A 24,049-nucleotide genomic window follows, 5' to 3' on the forward strand; every position below is an offset into this window, starting at 1 on the left:
TTCAATCTTAAGAGCTGTGCTGCCCAATATACAGCCACTAGTCACACTAAGCACTTGAAATGTTGCTATCTAAATTGATATGGGCTATAAGTACAAAAGCACACCGGATTCCATAACCTTAGTATGAAAAAAAAGAACATAAAGTGTCACACTAATTTTTATATTAATGTTGAAATTATAAAATTCTAGGTATGTTGCATTGTATAAAAGATATTATTAAAATTAATTTCACCTATTCACCTATTTATTTTTTAATGTAACTACTAAAAAAATCTAAAATTACTAATGTGGCTCATCTACTGGACAGTGCTCCTCTAGGATATGAGTGAATTAACAACTAAATTTTTCATAAGTGGAATCTGGAATGTGGAGTTCCCATCAGAATGAGTCTTTGAAGAGTTTGCAGGCAAGAGTTTGAAGGCAAGACTTATTCACAAAGCAAACAGTATGAAATACAGAGTGCCAGGACCTAGGTTCTAGTTAGAAGAGGTATGGCACTGTAGGAGTAACTATCTCCGTGGAAGTCACGTTTCCTCAACTGCAAAATGGTTACTATTAATAACTGCCATATTCGCCTTTCAAAGGCAATGGAAGGCTTCAATGAGATGAGATAGAAAAATACTCTCTCATCAGGTAAAGCATTGTATTGGCCAATTATTAAAAGTGTAATGAAAAAAAAAAAAACAAGTTCTAGATGGGATGGTATAGATTACACAGGCTGAAGGACTATCAGAAAAGAAAAAGATTACTGGCCAATTGGGGGTCATCATCAGGGATAGCTTCAAGGGGGTGGCCCTGCACCGCTTTTAAAGGATATGTAGGATTTGAAGGCTGTGCAAATTTGGGGGATGGAAATGTAGTTCCTTAAATAAACTCAGAATGATATTCTTGATACGCTGGCCCGGAAGAGTTAGCTTCAAGGGAAGGAAGCTTAGGGTGGCTAAACCAAATGTAACCTTCCAGGAAGGAACTATAACCCTCAAGGAAGATATGACTCCCCAAGGTCTTTTTCTACTTTAGAATTAAGATATCACCAACAATTTAAGCAAACTAAATAGCGCAACAGACATATATGAAATCGGGTTGCTTCCATTCCAAGTTCAAAACCACGGTCTCATCCTAGAACTCAGAACTCTAGAAATGATTAGCATATTTTGGGGTAGTAGAGTTAAGATAAAATCCCCTTTGGATTAAAATAAAGCAAGAAGCTCTCTTCTTAGTACACTCAATTCTCATTATTTCTGATGTGAAAGTAAAGTCAATTTCACAAAATTTTTGACACTTAAAGAGAGGCTGTATTGCTTTTTCATTTTTCTAAGTCTTCATTATAATACTTTAACTTGAAATGATGTGAACCACAGTATCATTTTAGAATAAAAGATTACTACAAAAACATCAGCTTTTCATAGCTTTTGAAAGCCAAGTATTATATTCTGGCCTAGATACCATTTTTAGATAAAGTACCGAAAACAAATTTGCACATTTTTTACAAATGAAGACTAGCCAGCATAAAAGACAATAAATCAAGGTAATCAACGATGACAGTTAACTACACTGTAGGAAAGGGCAGTTTAAGAAAGTGCAGATCTGAATGATCTACTATAGTGCTTTTATTTAGAATGCACAAGAGGCAGGGTTTTATTAACTTCCCATAATTAAGCAAAGACATTTAAGACCTTATTAGTAGATTGATTTTTACTACCAGAAAAAGACAGTGTGTGGAAATCATTGATCTACAGAGAGCACAAAGATTTACATTTTGGAATGACTGTGTTACTGACAAAAGGTTTATGGAATTCGGTAAACATTAACTTTCTGTCCTGATGTAACTCAACGTGAAGTTTCACAGTGTAGACATAAAAGCTCACACATATTTTTCTCTGAATAAGTTTTAAGAATGGAAAACTTTTAAGCTAGTTTACATCTTTTGTACTGAATTAATTGCAAATTGAGGCTTTTTCAAATTAAAGCTATTTCCCTTACTGCAGTAATTACAATTTTAAAGTGTCTGCTACAAAACAGTTTAGATTCCTAAGCAATTTGCCATTTATATCTGACAAGAGAATATTAACTGAGTTCCTACTATGTTCCAGGTCCTGTGATAAGTACTTGATATAGTTTATCTCATTTATTTCTTACAGCAATCGTTTTATGTGGTGTTTCCATTACAGAGATGAGCAAACTGAAGACGAGGAAGTTGAATTCAGAGAGAGGTTAAGTATTCTGTTCGAAGTCAGATAATTAATAACTACCAGAGCTTGGATTCCCGTTCAGGTTTGTCTGATTCCAAAATCCATGATGCAAAAATATAATGTTCAACAATTACACATAGTGCATAATTACACAAAGCAAGCTGAAATGACCCGGGCCTGGACTTCTACTTTATTACAATGTTTAGAATATGAGCATGTATAACTATTCATCAAATAAGAGTTCATGCAGCAAATAAGAGTTTAAATGGCAAGTGTCTAGCATCATTTCTATCATTTACGTAAAGCCAAAAGACCTTCCAAAAAATTCAAATATTTAAAAAAAACCTAGCTAAATGCCTAAAGCTAATTTCCTAGTGTTTCCTGAATACCATGGCTTTCTGCAAAACAATGTATTTAGGTCAATTGCTTTTGTTTTTTTGTTTTTTTTAAAAAAATGACACACAAAGAAAAGGATGTAAAGAGGATAGTGTAGTCTTTACACGTGTTAAATGGGTAAATAACACATAAATGCTACAATAAATATGGCCCTTTATCCTGAAAGAGATACGAAGCATGCCAGTGGCAGTGGCAGTGGCCGTGAGCAGGGCTGCAGTGCTGGAAGGAGAGCACTAATACCAGCCAGGAGGGACATGGCTCACAACGCAGGAGGTGAGCTGAGGTAGCTGGTACAGGTTTCAGGTGCATGGGTTTTGTGTATTAATTTGGCATGGTTCAGCTAGGTGCAGTTTTCTGCATTCACCTAGTGTTTCTCAAGGATGAAGTCGTACACACAGGCAAGTGTGAAATTTGCGCTATGATCAAACTGTTCCCAAATATATTAATTGTGTTGGAACAAATGCCCATTTTCAAAAGATAACAAGGGTTTATAGCAAGATTTTATTCAACTCTGCTACTGTAGCAAAAAAGCAGCCACAGAAAACATGTAAATGGTGGGTGTGGCTATGTTCCGACAAAGCTTTATTTGTGGACACTGAAATTTCACATAATTCTCACTGGTCACAAAATACTGCTCTTTTAAGTCCACCCCCCCCCCCCAATCATTTAAAAATGTGAAATTCATTCTTAGCTCACTAGCCACACAAAGACCGGCATTTGGCCTAGTTTGCCAACCACTGATTTTAAAGCTTTCATTAGCCAAAAAACTAAAAGGGGAACCTGTTTGGTATTGATCCCGATCTGATCATTCCTGGGTACAACCTTATTCTCTAACCGTTCTTGTGTCTGTCTCTCTGCTGTCCTCAAGGAGGGGCTTTCTCCTGTAGTCCTTTCACCCACAGCTGATACACAACCATCTTTTGAACAACCTGCTCCTGATTGCTGGCATTCTACCAAAGCAGCCTGTATCACACATCAGGGGAAGGCAGAGAATGTGCCCCCTGGGGGCTAACAAAGCAAGTGTAGCCTGGAGAAACAAACTTGCAGAGTAAGGGATGAGTCCTATGTAAACTGGGTAAGAATCCACTCCTGAGACAATACCAGGGACTTCTAGCTAAAGAGGGAAAGTAGAAAGACCTCCCTTGACTACACCAAAACACAGAAGTTTGGTAAAATACCTGCCTTTGTTTTTATCCACATCCCAGCAACTTGACACAACAGCTGGAGAGAAAGTACTTGTACCAAGCCTGGCTGGGGAGTTGGAGTGCTGGTACATGGAACCTCAAGTCAGGTCCCAGAACTGAGTAGGGACAAAGGCCTAGAATGGAAGAGGGAGCCAGCCAGACCCTCAGTCCTCCCCGTTTAGGACTGGGAGCCACAGATTACCTGGTGTCCTGTCAATGCCCTGATCTGGGTCCTTAGCCATAAAGGCTCAGTGTCATCTTTAGTCACCAACGGGATCCTGATGTCCCCCCATTCCCCTCTGACCAGGACAAGTAAGTTTTCCTCACTCCATGGTGATGGGAAAATCTTCCACATCTCGGGGGACTGTGTTCTAAAGCTCATGCCTGATTTCAGGGGACAGTTGTGGGGCTGCAGGCAAAGCAGTTCCAGGAGTGCCTCTTTCTGATCTGTGGCCAAGTCTGCCTTGTAGCCCTGGATGAAAGTCGGGAAGCACTGATGCCAGAGCATGCGCAGCTCACGCTTCTCCATCCGGATCTCCAGGAAGTGGAAGGCCAGGGGGTCCAGCACCTGTTAGGGCAATGCCTACTTCTTACCCAGCAGCAGTCATAGGAAGATATTGTTGTCACAGCTATATTCCATCTCAGCAGTTTTCAGCATGGCTGCACTGGAGTGCGACACAGGAATGGAGTACTTGGTGATGTTACCCATGATGATGGCTTCCTGGAGGGTACAAGTGCCCTACTCGCACAGTGGGATCAGGATCCCTTTGAACCAGGCTCCATGGCTTGAACAAGGACCTTCTTGAGTGCCATGTGGTCGTAGAAGTTAAGTCATTTGTGTTTGGCGATGTCATCCCGTACCCAGGCACACAGGATGAGGTTGTAGAGTGCTGGACCACGTACTCCTTCAGATTAGAGGCAAAAATCCTGGTGGCTTGGTACATGGTGGCAGCAGTCCAGGCCTCAGGCTCTATGACTAGAGAATTTGCTCCCAGTTGGAAAGTGCAGGGATGATCTTCAATGCCTTGGGCAGTTTCCCACTGCAGTACTTAGAACACCTCCTGGATCCCTCTGTAGACCTTCAGGGTCCAGCTGGGACGCAGGTAAGCCTGACACCTCTGACATGACCGTGGCAACCTCCCTCCCTCTGCTTCTCAGTCAGCTTCTCCATGATGAAGTCAGCCAGGGGGTGCCTGGCAGGAGGATTCTTGTTCATGAACATCTCAATGCACGTTCATCCTCAGGGTCCACCCCTTTCACTGCGGCAGCCTTCTCCAGGGTAGTCCACTCCTCGTCCTCTTCATCTGATCCATCCTGAGGCACTCCTGGACCCAGTCCAGTCCTGCCCCCAGTCCCATGCTTGGCCTCAAGCTCCTCCTCTTGTTGTCGAGCTTGCTGCAAAATCCGCCGGCTCAGCCAGGGCCCCTCACACTCCTCTTCCTGCTCCTCCGGTTCCCAGGCCCCTGCCCGCACGGCATTCCCAGCCAGGATCTGGTCGGCCATGGGCACATGTTTTTCCTGACCCCTGGCCCCCCGGGCCACCTTGAATTTAGACATTTTTCTCGAAAAAGTTGCTGGGAAGATTCACACGTGGGAACAGAGACAAGCCCAGAATGCGCTTCAATTGCTTTTGTTTTAAAATCGTTATTTTACTACTGCTATTAATGTTCTAATTACTGTAAAGTTTTGAAATGACTGTAGTTTTGAACTATATGTACTGCAACTTCTTCCATACAAATAACATGTTTCTAAATGTCCACATAGCAGATACTCAGTAACTATCTCTAGTTATGTCTGTTTCAGTAAAAAAAAAAATAAGTTATCAAAGTGCTTAGTTATGCACCTATGGACTGAGGAGCTAAATTTCGCTAATTCACAAAATTGTTTTCCTTCCCCCTCCATCCCATTACAGCCACTTCATTATTCTTTGCTCCATGTGGTCCTTCTGGCCCCCATCTCTTCCAGGTTTCTCTCATAAACAATATTTTATTTGGTCAGCAGTGAAAAAGATTTTTTTTTTAAAATTTTATTTTGTCGATATACATTGTGGCTGATTATTGCTCCCCATCACCAAAACCTCCCTCCCTTCTCCCTCCCCCCCTCCCCCCCAACAATGTCCTTTCTGTTTGCTTGTCGTATCAACTTCAAGTAATTGTGGTTGTTATATCTTCTCCCCACCCCGTTTTTTTTGTGTGTGTGTTTGTGTGTGTGTGTGTGTGTGTGTGTGTGTGTGAAAAAAGATTTCCAGTTAAATCAATCACCATGTTTTAAATATCTCTAAAATAAAGGTATATTTTATATGTCTATTTCTACCATAAGAGAATATTTTAACCTAGAAAAATGACAAAGGAAACACTAATCATTTCACTTAATTTTTAGACTCTGTAGAGATTTTGATTGGATTGGTGTCGGAAACTTTATTTCTTATTTCAGTTTAACTATGTTTCAGTAAATGAGAGCTCCAATAACCTCTGGCTCCACGTGAACGAACAGATTCCGGCTCAGGCACTGCTAAAAGGAAACCAGAGTAGTCTAGTTACCTGTGCTTCCTTAACATTCATTTCACAACTAAAGCCATCAATCGGGATCATAACTAGATGCCTTTCAAACTTTAGGCTACAAAATACTTAAAGGGACGGCAATTATTTTGTCAGCTAAAAAAAAATTACACATATACACACACACCTTTAAGATTTTTCAGGCCTTTTTAAAATTTTTATTTTTAATTGAAACATAATTGATTGTACGTATCTGTGGGGTACAGTGTTGAGTATCAATACCTGTTTGCAATGCGTGATCCTCAAATCAGGATAATTGCTATATTTATTATTACACACGTAATCATTTTTTGTGGCCCTTTACCAATTTCTCGCTGAACATTACCCAGCTTTGTTAAAACATCAGAAATGTTAATTCTCTTCTTCATTATTATCTCTTCAAAGTACCAAAGAACCTATTCAATGCGATAGACAACCTTTGTATTAAAAATAAGTCTTCTATTTTATCCTCAGATATGAACCAAACTCTATAATGAAAGTGTACTTCTAGTCATGTGCAAACATTTAGCTTTTACCCACATAATCTGAAAAAAGTTGAATTCAACAGTGTTCACTCAACAATGTCTACTTAACCAGGAGTGAGTGAATATAAAAATGCTTATGTTACTCATTTGACAAACATTACTGAGCATCTTCCAGGTGCTGGGCTCTGGAGAGGCAAAGATAAACCCATTGTTTCTTGCCCTCGGTGCCTCTTGGGCTAGCTCCTGGTCTACAGATATGAAAGTATGTAACTGTTATTTTTATAATTATCATCATTTACAATGCAATGTAATAAACTAGATAATGAGAATATGAAGAAAATACAATGAGAGCACATAGGAAGGAACAACCAATTCCACCCAGGTAGCTCAGGGAAGGCTCTAAGGTGACACTGGAGCTAGCAGCCAAGCAGGAATTTCCAAGTTGGGGGTGGGTTCAGGAAGGGTACTATGGGCAAAGGGAGCAGCGTGTGCAAAGGCCCAGGGCTGTGAGAGTCTGGGGAGTTTGGAGTGTTACCGGATGGCAGTTTGCTCTGTACAAGTATTGCAGGGTGGTAAGGTAGGCAGAGGCTGGGCCAATTACCAGGGGATTTAAAAATAAATATTCTAAAATGATGAAGGATGCTACATTGATTCAGCTCTTCATTCATGTTATTACAGGGAATGCTTCAATTTATTTATTTAACAAGTTAAAAACAAATGCAAACTATTCACATTTAGGAAAGATAGCTGTACAACTATGTCCTAACGAAATCATCAGGAAATGGAATTTCCTGCCAAATCTTTGACAATAGGTTTTTAACACTGTTTTATGCTGATTTAGATAAGGACAGGCAATGTCAGCTATATTCAGTAGAATACTGAGGATAAGGAATGGATTTGTTAGTACCATAATGCAATCAAAGTTGCCTTTTATTTAGATATAATTAGATTTAAATTTTGAATTAAAGTACCTTAAGATTACAAATTATATTAAACACCTATCTATCGCCTTTCCTATTTATTTTGCAGTCTATTCAACTTGCAATTTACTTTGAAAAAGGTATACTTCTTAAAAGATATAAATATATTGTATCATTAAATCTTTACAACAAAGCATTATTTTAGAGATACTAAGGTGAACATGCTAGCATTTTCTAATCTTATACCTCTACTTCTTTGTAAGCTCTTTATAAAGCCTCAAATACAATATTAGCATTACCTCCGCCACGCCTGCTTTTTTACATTGCTGCTCTTATCCAGAAGAGTTTCATTTTTAAGTATGATCAGATGTATAAATAGCTCTTAGTGCACTGCTGGAGAAATACTGTCCTCTTCCATCCAAATCCCCAGTACCAGAAAGCTCTCACCACCCCTCCCCCCAATCATGCATCTGCAATCTAAAGGTTGCCTTTTAACTTAATCTCTCCTCCTCAGCTCTGCCCACACTGTGCATTCCCCTCTGTTAAATTTCCCTGCGTCTTGGGAAAGAGGCAGAAGTACTAAAAAGATGAAAACAGAAGACAATGGACCGACAGACTGGGGAAAGAGGAAAGGTGGGAGCAGAATAAAGACAAAGGAAACATAGTTTACGGGCAATATGAAGGAGAAAAGAATCCAGGAGAGCAAGAGAAATTAGAAAGAGGAAAAGGTCAGGAGGGACACGTGAAGAAAGAGGGTGGGTTAAGGAAATGAAACAAATTTAAAGTAAGTGATGAAGGTGCTCAGGTTATTAGGTTTCCAAAGAGTACATTTTGCTTTTAACAATTTCTGGGTATTAGACTTCAATCTTGGGCCAACAAACAAAATTTCTAGGTCAAACATAAAGAATGATTTCTTTTTCTCTTAGAATCAAAGTGTAAGGTGTTCAGTTTTAAGATTTTTCTCCCCTTTCAGCCCTAAGAAATCAAGGTGTGATCAAAATTGGTCACAAACATGAAACTTCAATTTTAATGGAATTTGCCATAAGCTTCATCCTGTGATCTTCTTTCCCAGTACCCTCTCTCTCCTTTTTTTTTTTTTTTTTTTTTTTTTTTTTTAATCCCCAGTACCCTAATTCTAAGGTAGTTCTGGAACCAAACAGAAATTCTTTGTATTCATTTTATTTTCATGGTAAGGCTTTAAATGCAGCTACTGTAGCTTCTTAATGATCTTGGCACCTCAGGGGCAGAGTGAAAGGCCATTAAAAACAGGTAGGTAGAGTCCATCAGAATGCTTTGTGAAAATGGGCCCAATTCAATAAGCCTGAAATCCTTCTACAGCCTTCCACACCCACCCACAGAGGACAATTTCTTACCCTCTGAAGTTTAGATGTTTCTGGCGAGAACCCACACTACTCACAGGCACAGCTGATGTTCTCTTGGCTGCTGGCATTCAGAAAGCTGCCTGAATGGGTGGCACTGCGCCCTCTGCCACTCCATTAGACACTTCCCCAAGCACAGGTGCCAAGTAACCATGAGCTCAGGCAAGCAGCAGTCTTCAGGGCACTTCAGGCCCCGTGTCCTAGACTAGGGCTCTCCTGAATGCCACAGTGCAGTGCAGTATGACAAGGATGGATTCAGCTTTTCTTGTTCACTCCGGTTTCAGTGTTGGCTGGCTGGGATTAATCCAAAGGCAGAAACACTTTACACTGTGTAGCGGTCCCTTCGTGGGGTAGAAATAATCGTTACTTATCATCTGAAGACCTGCCTGTGAGCATTACATAGATAGCAAGGGTCACAAACTCAAATGCCCTCAGAGGCCAGAAAGGCCCCATAAATGAGAGAAGCAGGCGGGGTATAAAATAACAAGGAACAGAATGACTGTGGCCTCATCTAGCCAGCAAGCTCCAGATAACTGCATCAGCCTTCCTACATTACAACTGTTATGTCAAAGAGAAGTCAGAAATCTGGATTTTTAGGTAAAATCCACAAAATTTTATATAGCAGCAACTATTTAAAAGAAAACAAAACAGTGTACAGGCCAAACCAAACACATGATGGTGCCAGATTTTGTATCTAGCCTAACATTTTACAACCTCTAACATAGAGAAATTCTAAGTTTGTTGGACAAAACGAATATCTTCTTTGTCATAAATATAAGAGGAATAAAATTCAGATCAATGATAATGTTTGGGGCCTCATGAATAAAGCAGCAATGGTGTTCTGAAACCAATTAAAACTACTTAAGGTGATATATTAGTAAGTCATATTATTTCTTGGCTTTTAAGTGAATTTATTTGTAACTTGGATATCAATGACTTGACTTTTTCTAAAACTTTTCACACTAGTTTTCTCAACATTGAAAATACCAGAACAGTTTCTCCTCTTCACCATTTTCTCTTGGGTCTCAGCCTACATCTGGAAGATGACCTCAAGTCCAATCTTATTGGAACTGCTTCTCAAGATGAGCACTGTTCATGCTGACTTGAGAAATCGGAGAAAAACCCTGCTGCTTCCAATTTTGGTACAAAACCCATTAACCATCATTGCTAACAAAGACCTTACAGGATAACCTGCAACCCAAATTAACTTTTCATATCTGTCCTCTTTGGACACATGTTAGAGAAATAGAAGAATCACAGAATCTCAAATTTACAATAAGCCTTAGACATCATTTAGTCCTATCTACTGTCTAGTGGTTCAAATTCCCCCAGGTCCATGCCTGCCTGTAATTTGTCATCTCCCACAGCAACCCGCCTGTGCTACCATCAAGCAACTCCAATTCTAGAAAAGTCTCCTTGACTGCAACAAGAACTCATCTGCTGGTTCAGCAAAAATATATCAAATGTCAACAATATGACTCATGCTAGTTGCTTTTATATAAACATGAATAAGCTGGGACACACCCCCAAGAGCTCACAGAAGTTAAGTTTAAAACTTAATATCACACTTTCAAAAGAGTACTTTGTATGGCACCCAAGAGACAGGGCAAAGGCAACCAGTCAAAGAGCCCAGGACATAATTTACCTCATGAGGAAAGAATATGTAAATACTTAAAGTAAAGGTTTAATAGTGAAATAGTGAAATAGTTATGAATACTCATATATGAAAATCCCTTCAAAACTAACCTAATATCCTTTCCTAACCTGGGACCCAGATGCTAAAAGGAGGACAGTTGCCCAGTTCATTACCCATTATCGAAAAGGAGCTGATTTACTCACCCACTACCCTCCAGACTTGGAGTGATACAAAACCAGGTTTCAGTATCACCATATGTTTTCACTCAACAAATCTCTCTCTTTACTGACACCTGTAACCCTCTTCTCCTATGCTGTCTCTCTAACCTAAATTAAGAAAGATACTCTATTCAAACCATCCCATTCTTTCTCCCACCCCCAACTTTCTCAATTAAAAGAAATTCTAGAAAAAATTTCAGAATATGGAGTGGAATGGTTGTTTTTCTGGCTAAGGTCCCTTTTAGTAGTTCAGGTTTTCATGAGCAGTAGTTCAGTCTGAGAAAAGTTGGCCAAATGCAAATTTGGTCATAAATTCTGTGGAAAGCTTTGTTTCTCCACTGTTAGGGATTTTTTTTCTTTTCTTTTCTTTTCTTTTTTTTTTTTTTTGCCTTTGAAAGCACAAGTTTAAATTCTGAGTTCTGCTTCAGGTAATTTATGTAATCTTAAGTGTCAATTGAAATCAATCCCATTAAGTTGTTAGGAGGATTAACAGATAATGCATGTAAAAAGTTCGAATACAGTCTCACATAAAAAATGCTCAATAAATGGTACCTTATTGTTATTAATATTATTATTGCATCTATTTTCACACATTTCCCAAGAGTCCATACTTTTGTGAGTTCTCATGTACTGTAGATTCCATTTTGGGGTGGCAATTATGCTTATTAAATATGCATGCTTATTTTCTTCATCATTTGTGCAAACATGCTCACTTTAGAAAAGTAGAAAAATAGAAAGAAGGGGGGAAAACCAGCCATCCAGATAACATACCTGTTAATACTTTTCATGGCTTTTTAAAAATATGAATGCTACTTTTGATTTAAAAATAATCTTTATTGCTATAAAAGCAGACATATACATTATAAAAAGTCAGAAAATACAACAGGAAAAAAACCACTTGACTTTCACCAAGAGATTAATAATCCTGATAACATTTTGTTGTATATATATGAAAAATATATACAAGTATTTTTCTAACATGCAAAGCTCTAGGTTACATCCGTTTTGATTTTCCAACACATACACGGTCTGTGGTGTGGAAGACACGACGCTTCCACTGGTCTACAAAAGTAGGATTTCCAGGGTACTGATAACCACCATCCTAAGGCCAGGCTCTTTATTAGATTACCTCTAATCCTTACAACAGTCCCAAAATGTACATTTCAACATCCCTATTTTTCAGATAAGTAAACCAAGATTCAAGAAAATCAGGTGACTAGCACAAGACCACAAAACATTAAACGACAGAGCTACGTTTCAATCCATCTTTGTCTGGTTTCAAAGCCTATATTTTCTCCTTTTGTACCAGCCTAAAGTTAAGCAGGCTTACAGATTCTGTATGTGAAAAAGATTCAATGAGCTCAATTGATCCAGATCCTTATTTGGGGAGCGAAGTAGTATCATTCTTATTTTACAAAAGGACAAAAATGACTCAGTGTTACATGGTGAATGGGAGTACAGTTGGGCCTCAGACACAATTAAGTAGGAAAATGAGAACCCCATCATTTTAATACAGAGATAACCCTCTGCTATAAAACGTGTAAATTTAGAATGTGCTGAGATTTTAGGTAAAATAAACACATCCTTAAGTCATCCACAAGTAATCATTGGTGAGCTATTCTTGGGCTTTAATTCAAAGAGGAAAACCACAGTATAAACTAGGGAGTTACATAGGCCTCAACGTATACCATGGTGTAATGCTTTCCCTGTGGTTTATAAAGTCCTGCTTCTCAGCTTACTAGCAAGGATAGACTAGGAATGTGTAGACCTGGATGAGATTCCCAGCTCTGTTACTAAATACATAAGTGACCTTGGGCAAGTAACTTATCCTCTTTAGGGCTCAAGTGACTTCATCCTTAAAACAGGTGTAATAAATACCCACCCTCAGGGACGTACATCACTGCTGTTTGAAGGATAAAGGTATGACTGACAAAGCCTAGGAAATTTAAATGTAAGATATCTAATAACAACTGTAGTAATAATATATTGTCACAGCTAAATTTGAGTGAGTGCATATTATGTCAGGCACTGTTCTATTTTATATGAATTAACTCATTCAATTCTCACACCAATTCTATGAGGTAAGTACTATTATTACCTCTATTTTACAGATGAGTTAAACTGAGGCAAAAAGAGGTTAAGAACTTGCCCCTGGTCACTTGGCTAGTCAATGACGCTAGGTTCCAAAGTCAGGCAATTTGGCTCCAATCCAGGCTTTTTAAGTACACAGAAAGGAGGTTCTTAGAATCCTTTACTTCCTCTTTTCTCACTTCCAACAGCCCCTGCCCCAGCCCTCCAGGGGAAAAAATTAATAACAAAATACATTCTATTCTTTCAGCAATTTTTGCTGTTCCAACTATATGCTTTTCTTTATAAAACAAATAAAACAAGAAAATAATCTTGACACTATTTTGACAAACCTATAGTTAAAAAAATGATTTTGTGTATCTCAGCAATGTTATTTAGGTATACCAAGTGATTTCATAAGATTTTAAAAAGGGTTTATGATTCTTTCCAATACTGAATGTTACTATTTTAATGAAGGTTCTCATTAAAGAAGGTTCTCGTTTCCCCAATGGGTCTGAAAAATGATAACTCGCTTTTAAAGAGATGACACTTGCTATCTTAAAATTTTAGTTCTGAGGAAAATTTAAGAATATGCCATGGCAATAAAACTCTAAAGTAGATGAATGAGTTTCTTTTAAATATGAGTTTTATCTACTAAACAGTGCACCATCTATTGATTCTTCCCTCTTAACTAGAGGTACCTGTGGAGTTAAATATCATATGAGACAGACATTGGTTTGTGGCTGTTGGTGAACATATTCCTCCTGTACATTTTTATTTTCTCTCCAAACCATCACATCCAAGTGATATGCCCAAATTTTAGACAAGTACCCGCAAAAGGCAAGCAGACAAAAACAGAATATGAGCCATAAATATAGCCACATATGTAATTTAAAATTTTCTGGTAGTCACATTAAAGAAAGTAAGGAAATAAGATAAATTAATTTTAATAATATATTTTATTTAACTCAATATATCAAAATACTATAATTTCAGGCAGGCCAGTTAGCTCAATTGGTTGCAGCATGGTGCTGATAACACCAAAGTCAAGAGTTCAGATTCCCATACCAGTCATGGGGGTACCAAATACCCCCAAAAAACAAAATAACAAAATATTATAATTTCAACATGTAATCAACATGTAAAAATTAATCATGGGATATTTTTACAATTTCTTTTACTCAGTCCTCAAAATCTACTGTGTATTTTACCCTTACAGCACATCTCAACTTGGACTAGTCTCCTTTTAGGTCCTGAATAGCTGCCTATGGCTGGTAGCTGCCATATTGGACAGTGCAGTTCTACAGAGTAATTTTAAGTGTACAATAAGGATTAGAAAATCAGCCAGTTTCTCACTCCCCAATCATCAAAGTATTGGTCAAGGAGAAAAGTTACAACAGGTTGGTAATCCTGTGCTATCTAAAAGGTATACAGTGTTTTAATATAAGGGTCTCCCTCAACTAGAATTTAAATAACAGCCCAGATTGTAAAAAGATGACATTCTCACTGGGAAGTATGGGACATGCATCAGAATCTCTGCAGTATATAGTTTGAAAAAGGAATATTCAATATTATAATAAAATTGTATATTTGGAAAAAAGATTATATAGAGACATATGCACACATTTGTCAATATCTAAATAATAACAATCAATAAAATCTTGACCAGTGTGGATCCCAGTGTGACCACCTAAAGGGAAGCAAGCAGCGGGGAGAATGTGGGGAACATGAGGTTCTGAACAGCAGTGACTAAAACCAAAACCCTTGCCAATTAATTTCCTTCTTTCTTCTCTTCCTTCCCACCTTCCCTCTTTCACTTGATTGAGGTCTATCTCAGAGGTCTCCTCGAAAAAGGTTTTTTTCATCCAATCACCTATCTAAAATATACCCACCAGCCCCAACCTCCATCAGTCTATCTTGTTACTATGGTTATTTTTCTTTACAGCACTTATCACTCCCTGACATTAGAGAATGCATCTATTTACTGGCTAATTACCTGTTTCTCCCTCTGGAATGTAAACTCCACGAGGATAGAGAAGTTGTTTTATTTGCTGCCGAATCCCAGAACTCACACAAAGCAGGGCATTAGTAGGTTTTCAATAAATGCTTTTATTCAACAACACTGTGCACCCACCATCCATTACTAGGCACCGTGATAGGTGCAAAGAAAAGACACCTTGGACTTGGGCAGATGGGGACTCTGTCCTGGTAGGGAGTCCTGAGGGCCAAGGAAACATCCTCACACAGATCCTGCCCCACACTTAGAGTAAGCTCCACACATACACAATCTGGAATTCCCCATGCATACGGCCTGCATCTGCTTCCCGGGCCTGCCCAGCCTCTGCTCCAGAAATACCCAAGCCCCGTGCAGTGGGGAACAGAGGTGGGGGTGATAAGAGAAGGGGGCGAGGCTTCTAGTCATTCAATTGAGTAGATTCTAGTCTGGTCCCTGCCAGTTAGGGGCAGGTCTAGGTACATAAGGCACAATTCCTGTCCTGAGCAGTGCTGTCCAATATAATGTGCTGCAACTGTGGAAATGTCCTATGTCTACACTGTCTAATACAGTAGACAACTGGTCACATGCATCTACTGAACACTTGAAATGTGATGTGACTAAGGAATGAAAAACTTAATTTTTGTATCTAATTTTAATTAAAGTAAACTAGCCACATGTGGCTAATGTCTGCTGCATTAGACAGCACAAATCTAGTGGAAAAGAAAATCAATGATTACAGAACAGGCTTATATTCATTTCCTATTGCTGCTGTGACAAATTACCACAAACTCAGTGGCTTAAAACAACACAAATATATTGTTATAGCTCTGGAGGTCAGAAGTCCAAATGAGTCTCAAGGGGCTACTACCAAGATGCAGGGAGGACTAATGCCTTCTAGAGGCTCTAGAGGAGAATCTGTTCCTTGCTTTCTCTGGCTTCTAGAGCCTGCTGACAATCCGTGGCCCTGGACTAGAAGCACTAGTTCAATTTCCGCTTCAATTGTCATCTTCCCTCTTATGGACCCTCCTGATTTCTTCTGAGGACCCTTGTGATTACATTGCACCCACCTAGATAATCTGGTATAACCTTCTCAAGATCCTTAAATTAGTCACATCTGTAAAGTCTCTTTTGCCATATAAAGTAACATTCACAGATTCCAGGGATTAGGATGTGGACATATTTGGGGGGGGGGCATTATTCAGCCTACCACAGGTTACTGAGTATTATAAGAGATAAAGACGGAGGGAAGGAGGGAGGGAAGAAGGAAGGGAAAGAGCAAGAGAATGAGAGCGCGTGTGCACATGTCATAGAAGGATTTTCATCAGAAAAGCGACATGGAAAAGACCCCTCTGGTAGCAGAATGACTGGAGAGAACTCAGACTGGGGGCAGGGAAAACCAATGAAGAAGCTCATAGAAGCCTAAAAGCGATTGGTGGTAGTGAGTAAGGAGAAAGGGCAAGGATGAGAAGTATTAGGGGGTAGAGCCCACAGAACCTCCAGAGGCGAACCCTCGGCCTGAGAGGATGCTTGTGGGAAGGAGCAGGAGAGGAAGAACTTTAATGCTCACCTCCAGGAATTCCAGTTGGTGATTTGGAATATTTGTGTCATTTTTCTGTCTATTGATGTTACCCTAAATTGATTCCACTAATGGACCAAAACATGAGGACATTTTCCACGATGTGAGTGTTATAAAAAGTTGGCCCATCATGTAGGCTCTATGTAGAACTTTCAGCAGATGCTCAAAGATGCAGATGCATACATTGTACCAGAAGGCAAGAGGGTCATTCTGGCCTCCAGAGGTTTTTGGTCATTTCACACAAATGCCAAAGCATGTTTTCATCAGGGGTTGGGAGTTTTACAAGGTATTATGCAAAGGGCTTAGAAGTCTGAAAGCCAGAAGATAAATCTGATTAATTCATCTGAATAAAGCATAGCAATTAAGCCTGTGAGGTCTGATACCTCACAGACCTGGGTTCAAATTCTCCTTTACTGCTTTACTGGCTTTGGGACCCTTATGGAATCTACTTAGCTCTCTGAACACTAGTCTCTCCATCTTTAAAGGAGAGAGAATAATGCATATTATAGGGTTACTATGAGGGCTAAATGATATCCTACTTCATACTTCAATGCAGTGTGGATAATCAATAAAGGTAATTATATTATTAACTGAAAGCCTTGTTTGAAGAATCATAATCAGAAAAAAATACTGTTTATTATTAATAAATCTAATAAGGCTCCCCAAAACAGTTTTTAAAAATCCCAACCAAGTAGAGATTTCAAATATGGAAAGAAACGAACCAGCAAATCCACATGAAATAACTATGTATAATCTAATGACATGGGTTTAAATCTTCAGGATAAATGCCAGCTGCACTGGATTTCTTCAGTTTCTATTCTAGCTTTAACTGTTGCATTGGGCTTCATTACTGTTTTAAAAAGTATAATAAAACTCAGCCCAAGATTAATCTGCTGTCCTGGCATCAATACCAAATTAGGAAAAGAACTAAATGCACAGGGGTCTTCAATTTATGACCTAGATCTATTCTTGAAGAAATATATATGTTGCAAACTAGATTTGGGGAATCAAACTTATTTTCCCCCAAATAATTTCAGAAATATGTTTCTCTGGAAAAATTCAGTAACTTTTTTTTTTTTTTTTAAATCAGCCATAGGATTAGGATAAATGGCATTTTGTTTTCTGGCACAGATGAAATTAAACAGATTGCTCCACATTAAATTTCAGGTCTTGCTAGGGTCATGTTTTGACTGAAGTGGCAAAGTAATTCCCATCTTCTGGTAATGAAAAAACATCTCGTTCTGTAATTGACAAACTGGAAGACGGTCTATCTAAAGTACTATGCATTTATTTGTATTACCTTCCTGGGGCAAGACATTTCGCTTACAGAAAAAGCAGCAATTACCCAACTTCAATAAATGCTTTGGATAAACGGGATAACTTTACGCATAGACACATCATTAATCAGATGCATAAAAAGAAAACCGGGGAGAAAACTGGAGCTTAAATATAAGAAAATACTAAAAATCAGCATTCTGTTGATAAGTAAGTTGTGGTGGATGATGTTTCGGAGTGCATTCAAATTAATTGCCTTTTGTTTTGTTTTGCTCTTGTTTTGTTTTCAGAGTTGTGTTGTTTTATTTTTAAGTAACTCTTACAGAAAGCAGGTATACAAACTTAATGTATAGGCTGCCTGAAGTAACACAATTTGGCCAATCAGCCTCCTATTTGCAAACCTGACTACCAAAGGACAGCAAATTAAATGCTAATCTTCACTGTCCACGAACAAGAATTTTTCTATCTTCTGGACTCTACCTCACCTTATTAAACACTCAGTGAAGTTGCTCACGAAGTCAACTCACGTCACGAGGACGATCAATCACAGTTAGTGGTCACTATGAAAACCAGTCTGCAACACCTAAGACAATTTTGTAATTAGGGGCAAGTGTGGGAGGAGGTGGCCTTCTGGTGAGGAAAGCTCGAGTGCCTAAGTTTTGGGGGAGTGAGAAGGGAGGGATGGGGAGTAAGTGGGCATCCCGCAGGACAGCTGAGGTGTCTGCACAGACGGAGCGACAGCAGGAGGATGCTGTCCGCGTGACTTAATGGGGCTCTTGAGAGTTTCTGAGAAGGCACCCAAGGGCCATAATAACACCACTAGGTGCCAGCGCATTGCCTTGGAGCCGCCACTCACCTTATCCCCTACCAAGCACGTTCTGAACCATTTCAGTAACATTTTAGTGAAACTCAGTTCCCTTACCCTAACGCTGTCCTGGTATAAATCTGGAGCCAGAAAAGCAGCCAGCTTCAAAGACTTCAATGGGTACTCAGAGATGGCCCTGCGACTGTGCCCGCCCTGCTGGGAAACCGAGCCGCCTCGGGTGGCACCATGGCCTGCGTCCTCTGGGTGCTCCACACTGGCCACCGCCTTTATGACTGTCCAAGACTCAGGCCCACTGAGGCACACAGAATGGAGGTGCAGGTGCAGGTCTGAACAAGAAGCCATTTCTGGAGATTTTTTAAATCACTCCTCTCATTCAATATTAAATCATGCACAGGCAAAAATAAAAATTAAAAAAAAAAAGCAAATCTTCCAAGAAACTTGATGAGAGGAAAAAGAACACATTAAGAAGCAACTAGACAAGTAACAAAGACAAGCAGACGGGCCGTGCAGCCCCGTCTCCATCCGCCAGTATGTTTCCCCTCACACCCATATGCTCACTCTCACTTCCCATATGCTTTTTCTTTCTCAATATGAAATGGGGGTGGGCTGGGGTGGGGGCAGAAATGAGCACGCACTTACTTTGTTTCTACAGAAGTTGCCACAGACACCGAGTATCCTAGAACACTGTATTTGGGAAAGTGAGTCATGTGGAGGCCTGGGCCAGGCTGTGGCACGCCCCTGACTCTGGTTCCTTCTTCCTGTCTTCTCTCCAGGGTCAGGTGCTTCTATGTGGTCTGTCAAAGGCACGATTATGGGCTTTCTGGCTCAGCTGTGGAAATTTGTTCCTGTTCATGGTGGTCCCCTGCCTGAGACTTGAACCTGACCAGCAGACCAACAAATACGAGTTTGCCAAAGAGGCAGAAGCCCAGGAAGGTCACCAGCACCAACTTGCCTGATGTCTAGCTCCTCAGCTGGACCAGTTAGGGGGATGGTGAGAACCCTGGCCTATCACTCTAGCAGGTAGAAATCTGTGATTTTCATAATCCTCAATGATAATGGGACCTGGTACATCACTGAGCCTTCAGACGCTCACAGCAGCATTGTTCATCATAACCAAGAAGTGAAAACAACCCAAATGTCAATCAACTAACGAATGGGTATATCAAATGTATCCATATAACGGTATATTACTCAGAAATAAAAAGGAGTGAAATACTGGTAATATGCTACAACATGGATGAAACTTGAAAATATCATGCTGAGTGAAAGAAACCACACACTAAAGGACAAATATTAAATGATTCCATTTATATGAAGTGTTGAGAACATGCAACTCTATAAAGACAGAAAGTAGACTAGTGGTTGCTTAGGGTTGGGCTGAGGGAAAGATGTTGAGTGATGGCTAAAGGGTGCAGAGTTTCTTTCTGGAATGACAAAAATATTCTAAAATTATGGTGATAGTTGTACAACTCTGACTATACTAAGAACCACTGAACTGTACACTGGAAATGAAGTGTATGGTATGTGTATTATGTCCCAATAAATCTGTTACCAAAAACTTGTGCCTAGTTTATTGATCCTCAAAAGGCAAATATATCCTATCATTTATAGGAACCTCCCCCAAACCTGGGGCCAGTTGGAGCTCTCTTATATTTTTGTTGTATCAGAAATAATATTTTTGAAATAATTTTCCTGTTTCTCTTTCAGTACATCTCTTGCATATGCTTCACTACAATCTAGCACCTAAATCATCCTGATTTTTTTTTTTTTTAAATAAGTTTCTACCAATGGGAATTAGTTTTTTTATAGCCTTGGTTTTAACTGACTCTGATTCCTCTTTATGCAATTATGCATATGTATCTTTGAAAATCTGACGGAAGTTCTACCTAGTGCCCACATAATGGATCCAATTTTTAATGGCACTTTACATTGTGAAAAATGACTTAAAGTTTTGGTCCATGAAGATCTACAAATGCCACACAAGAATAGATCCTTGTCATCTAAAATCTTCCCAATTTGAATAATGTCTCCCTGTGACTCTTCCATTAACCTTCATGGGAGGGTCTCTACAAGGGCCTGTATTGAAGTCACTGTGGGTTGAAATTAATGTGTCTCCTCTCCTAAACTCTTAGCTCCACAAAGACAGGAACTACATCAATCATCTGTGTATCTCCCATATCGGGCACACTGCCTGACACATAGTGATAATTCAGCAAATGCTTGTTAGATTGACTTTGCTGTGCCACTGCTTTCAAGAATAATGTACAGTCTGCAACTGAAAAAAAAGCTCTCTAAGACCTTCAATTTTACTTTATTTTTCCTGTACTTCACTTTTAGAAATGGTAAACCTGAATTTCAAAAACTGGCCAACTTTAGTTAAAAACAAAAACCAAAACCCGGAGAAGTCCTGCAACCAGTCACACTCATTCCAACCCTGATACCTTTTCCATATCCCATACCCATGAGCATCTCCAGAGGCGAACATAATGCCTAGCAAATAGTATATGTTCAATAGAAACTTGTTGAATAAACAATGCATAATGAAAACTGAATTTCAAACTGATCATGAAGCGCTGCAGGGTTTTTTTTTTTTTTATTATTCATGCTTTCTTTTTTTCTTATAGTTTTTATTTTACTTCTCAATATACATTGTAGTTGATTTTCATGCCCCTTTACCCATTCCTCTTCACCCCCTCCCCTCTTCCCCCACATCATATCTGTTCATTTGACTTAAATATTAAATAGTTCAAGGTATTTTTGTGGTTACTCTGTCTTCTCCCCCCACCTTGATTTGTGTGTTTATTTTTTGCTCCCACAAATAAGTGAGAACATGTGGTATTTCTCTTTCTGTGCCTGACTTGTTTCACTTAATTTTCTCTAAGTCCATCCATGTTGTTGCAAATGGTAGTATTTCATTCTTTTTTATAGCAGAGTAGTATCCCATTGTGTAGATATACCACATTTTCCTTATCCAGTCATCAGGTGATGGACATGTGGGAGGGTTCCAACACTTGTTACTGTAAATAGTGCTGCAATAAACACTGGAGTACAGGTATCCCTTTGGCATGATGATTTCCATTCCTCTGAGTATATTCCCAACAGTGGAATAGCTGGGTCATATGGTAGATCTATCTGTAATTGTTTGAGGAACCTCCATACCATTTTCCACAAAGGCTGCACCATTTTGCAGCCCCACCAACAGTGTATGAGAGTTCCTTTTTCTCTGCAACCTCTCCAGCACTTATCATTCTCAGTCTTTTATGTTAGCCATCCTGACTGGAGTGACAAGGTATCTCAAAGTGGTCTTGATTTGCATTTCCTGGATGCTGAGTGAGGTTGAGCATTTTTTCATGTGTTTGTTGGCCATTCCTATGTCTTCCTTTGAGAAATGCCTGTACAGCTCCTTTGCCCATTTTTTAAATTGGGTTATTTGTTTTTTTGCTGTAAAGTTGTTTGAGGTCTTTGTATATTCTGGATATTAATCCTTTGTCAGATGTATATTTTGCAAATATTTTCTCCCACTTTGTTGGTTGTCTTTTTACTCTGTTGTTTCTTTTGCTGTGCAAAAACTTTTTAGTTTGATATAAACTCATTTGTTTATTTTTCCTACAGTTGCCTGTGCTTTTGGGGTCCTATTCATGAAGTCTGTACCCACTCCTACTTCCTGGAGTGTTTCCCCTATGTTTTCCTTAAGGAGTTTTATTGTTTCAGGGTGTATATTTAATTCTTTAATTCATTTTGAGTTGATTTTGGTATATGGTGAAAGGTACAGGTCTAGTTTTATTCTCCAACATATGAGTAACCAATTTTCCCAGCACCACTTGTTGAAAAGGCAGTCTCTTCCCCAGGATGTAGATTTGCTGCCTTTGTCAAAGATCAGATGGCTGTAGGCATATGGATTGATGTCCATGTTCTCTATTCCATTCCATTGATCCGTGTGTCTATTTTTATGCCAGTACCATGCTGTTTTGGTTATTATAGCTTTGTAGTATAGTTTAAAGTCAAGTAGTGTTATGCCTCCAGCTTTATTTTTTCACTCAGGATTGCTTTGGCTATGCATGGTCTTTTGTTGTTCCATATAAGTGTCTGGATAGCTTTTTCCATCTCAGAGAAAAATGTCATTGGAAATTTGATGAGGATTGCATTGAATCTGTAGATCACTTTGGGTAATATGGACATTTTCACGATATTAATTCTTCCAATCCAAGAGCAAGGGATATCTTTCCATCTTCTTGTGTCCTCTTTAATTTCTCTCAACAGTGGTTTGTAGTTCTCTTCATAGTGCTTTTTCACATCCTAGGTCAGCTTTATGCCTAAGTATTTTATTTTTTTGATGGCTATTGTAAATGGGCTAGCTTTCTTGATTTCTATTTCTGCATGTTCACTGTTGGCGTATAGAAATGCTACTGATTTTTGTGTGTTGATTTTGTATCCTGCAACTTTGCTGAAATCATTTATCAACTCTAGGAGTTTTTTTTATAGATGCTTTAGGCTGTTCAATATATAGCATCATATCATCCACAAACAGGGACAGCTTGACTTCATCCTTCCCAATCTGGATGCCCTTTATTTCCTTCTCTTCTCTGATTGCTCTGGCTAGTACTTCCAACACTATGCTGAATAGGAGTGGTGAGAGTAGGCATCCTTGTCTAGTTCCTGTGATGATATTGGCAGTGGGCTTATCATATATGGCTTTAATTATGTTGAGGTACTTTCCATCTATGCCTAACTTGTAGAGAGTCTTTATCGTGAAAGAATGTTGAATTTTGTCAAATGCTTTTTCAGTGTCTATAGAGATGATCATATGGTTTTTGTTTTTGCTTTTATTAATGTGGTGTATCACATTTATTGATTTTCGTATGTTGAACCAACCTTGCATCCCTGAGATGAATCCCACTTGATCATGGTGTATAATTTTGTGTATGTGTTGCTGTATTCTGTTAGCTAGTATTTTATTGAGGATTTTTGCATCTATATTCATCAAGGATATTGGCCTGTAGTTTTCTATTTTTGATGCATCTTTGTCTGGTATTGGTATCAGGGTGATGTTTGCCTCATAGAATGAGTTTGGGAGAATGGTCTCTGTTTCAATCTTTTGGAACACTTTGTAGAGAATTGGTATCATTTCCTCTTTGAAGGTGTGGTAGAATTCTGCAGTGAACCCATCTGGTCCTGGGCTTTTCTTTGTTGGGAGCCTTCTGATAACAGCTTCAATCTCTTTTATTGTTATTGGTCTGGTCAGATTTTCTGTATCTTCTTGGCTTGGTTTTGGTAGTTTGTATGCATCCAGAAATTTATCCATTTCCTCCAGATTTTCAAATTTGTTGGCATATAGATGTTTATAGTAGTCTCTAATGATTCC

The 24,049-nt window shown here is 39.0% G+C and overlaps 1 protein-coding gene and 1 pseudogene across 2 annotated transcripts in view; both read right to left on the bottom strand.

Moving 5' to 3' along the window:
* Positions 1-24,049, bottom strand: part of SRGAP1 (SLIT-ROBO Rho GTPase activating protein 1) — a 252,050-nt gene that overhangs the window by 129,784 nt on the left and 98,217 nt on the right. The gene's annotated exons all lie outside the window — the stretch shown is intronic.
* LOC134361353 (bystin-like) lies at positions 4,096-5,329 on the bottom strand (annotated as a pseudogene).

Source organism: Cynocephalus volans, chromosome 12 (genome assembly GCF_027409185.1).
Source record: "Cynocephalus volans isolate mCynVol1 chromosome 12, mCynVol1.pri, whole genome shotgun sequence".
Taxonomy (NCBI): Eukaryota; Metazoa; Chordata; class Mammalia; order Dermoptera; family Cynocephalidae; genus Cynocephalus; species Cynocephalus volans.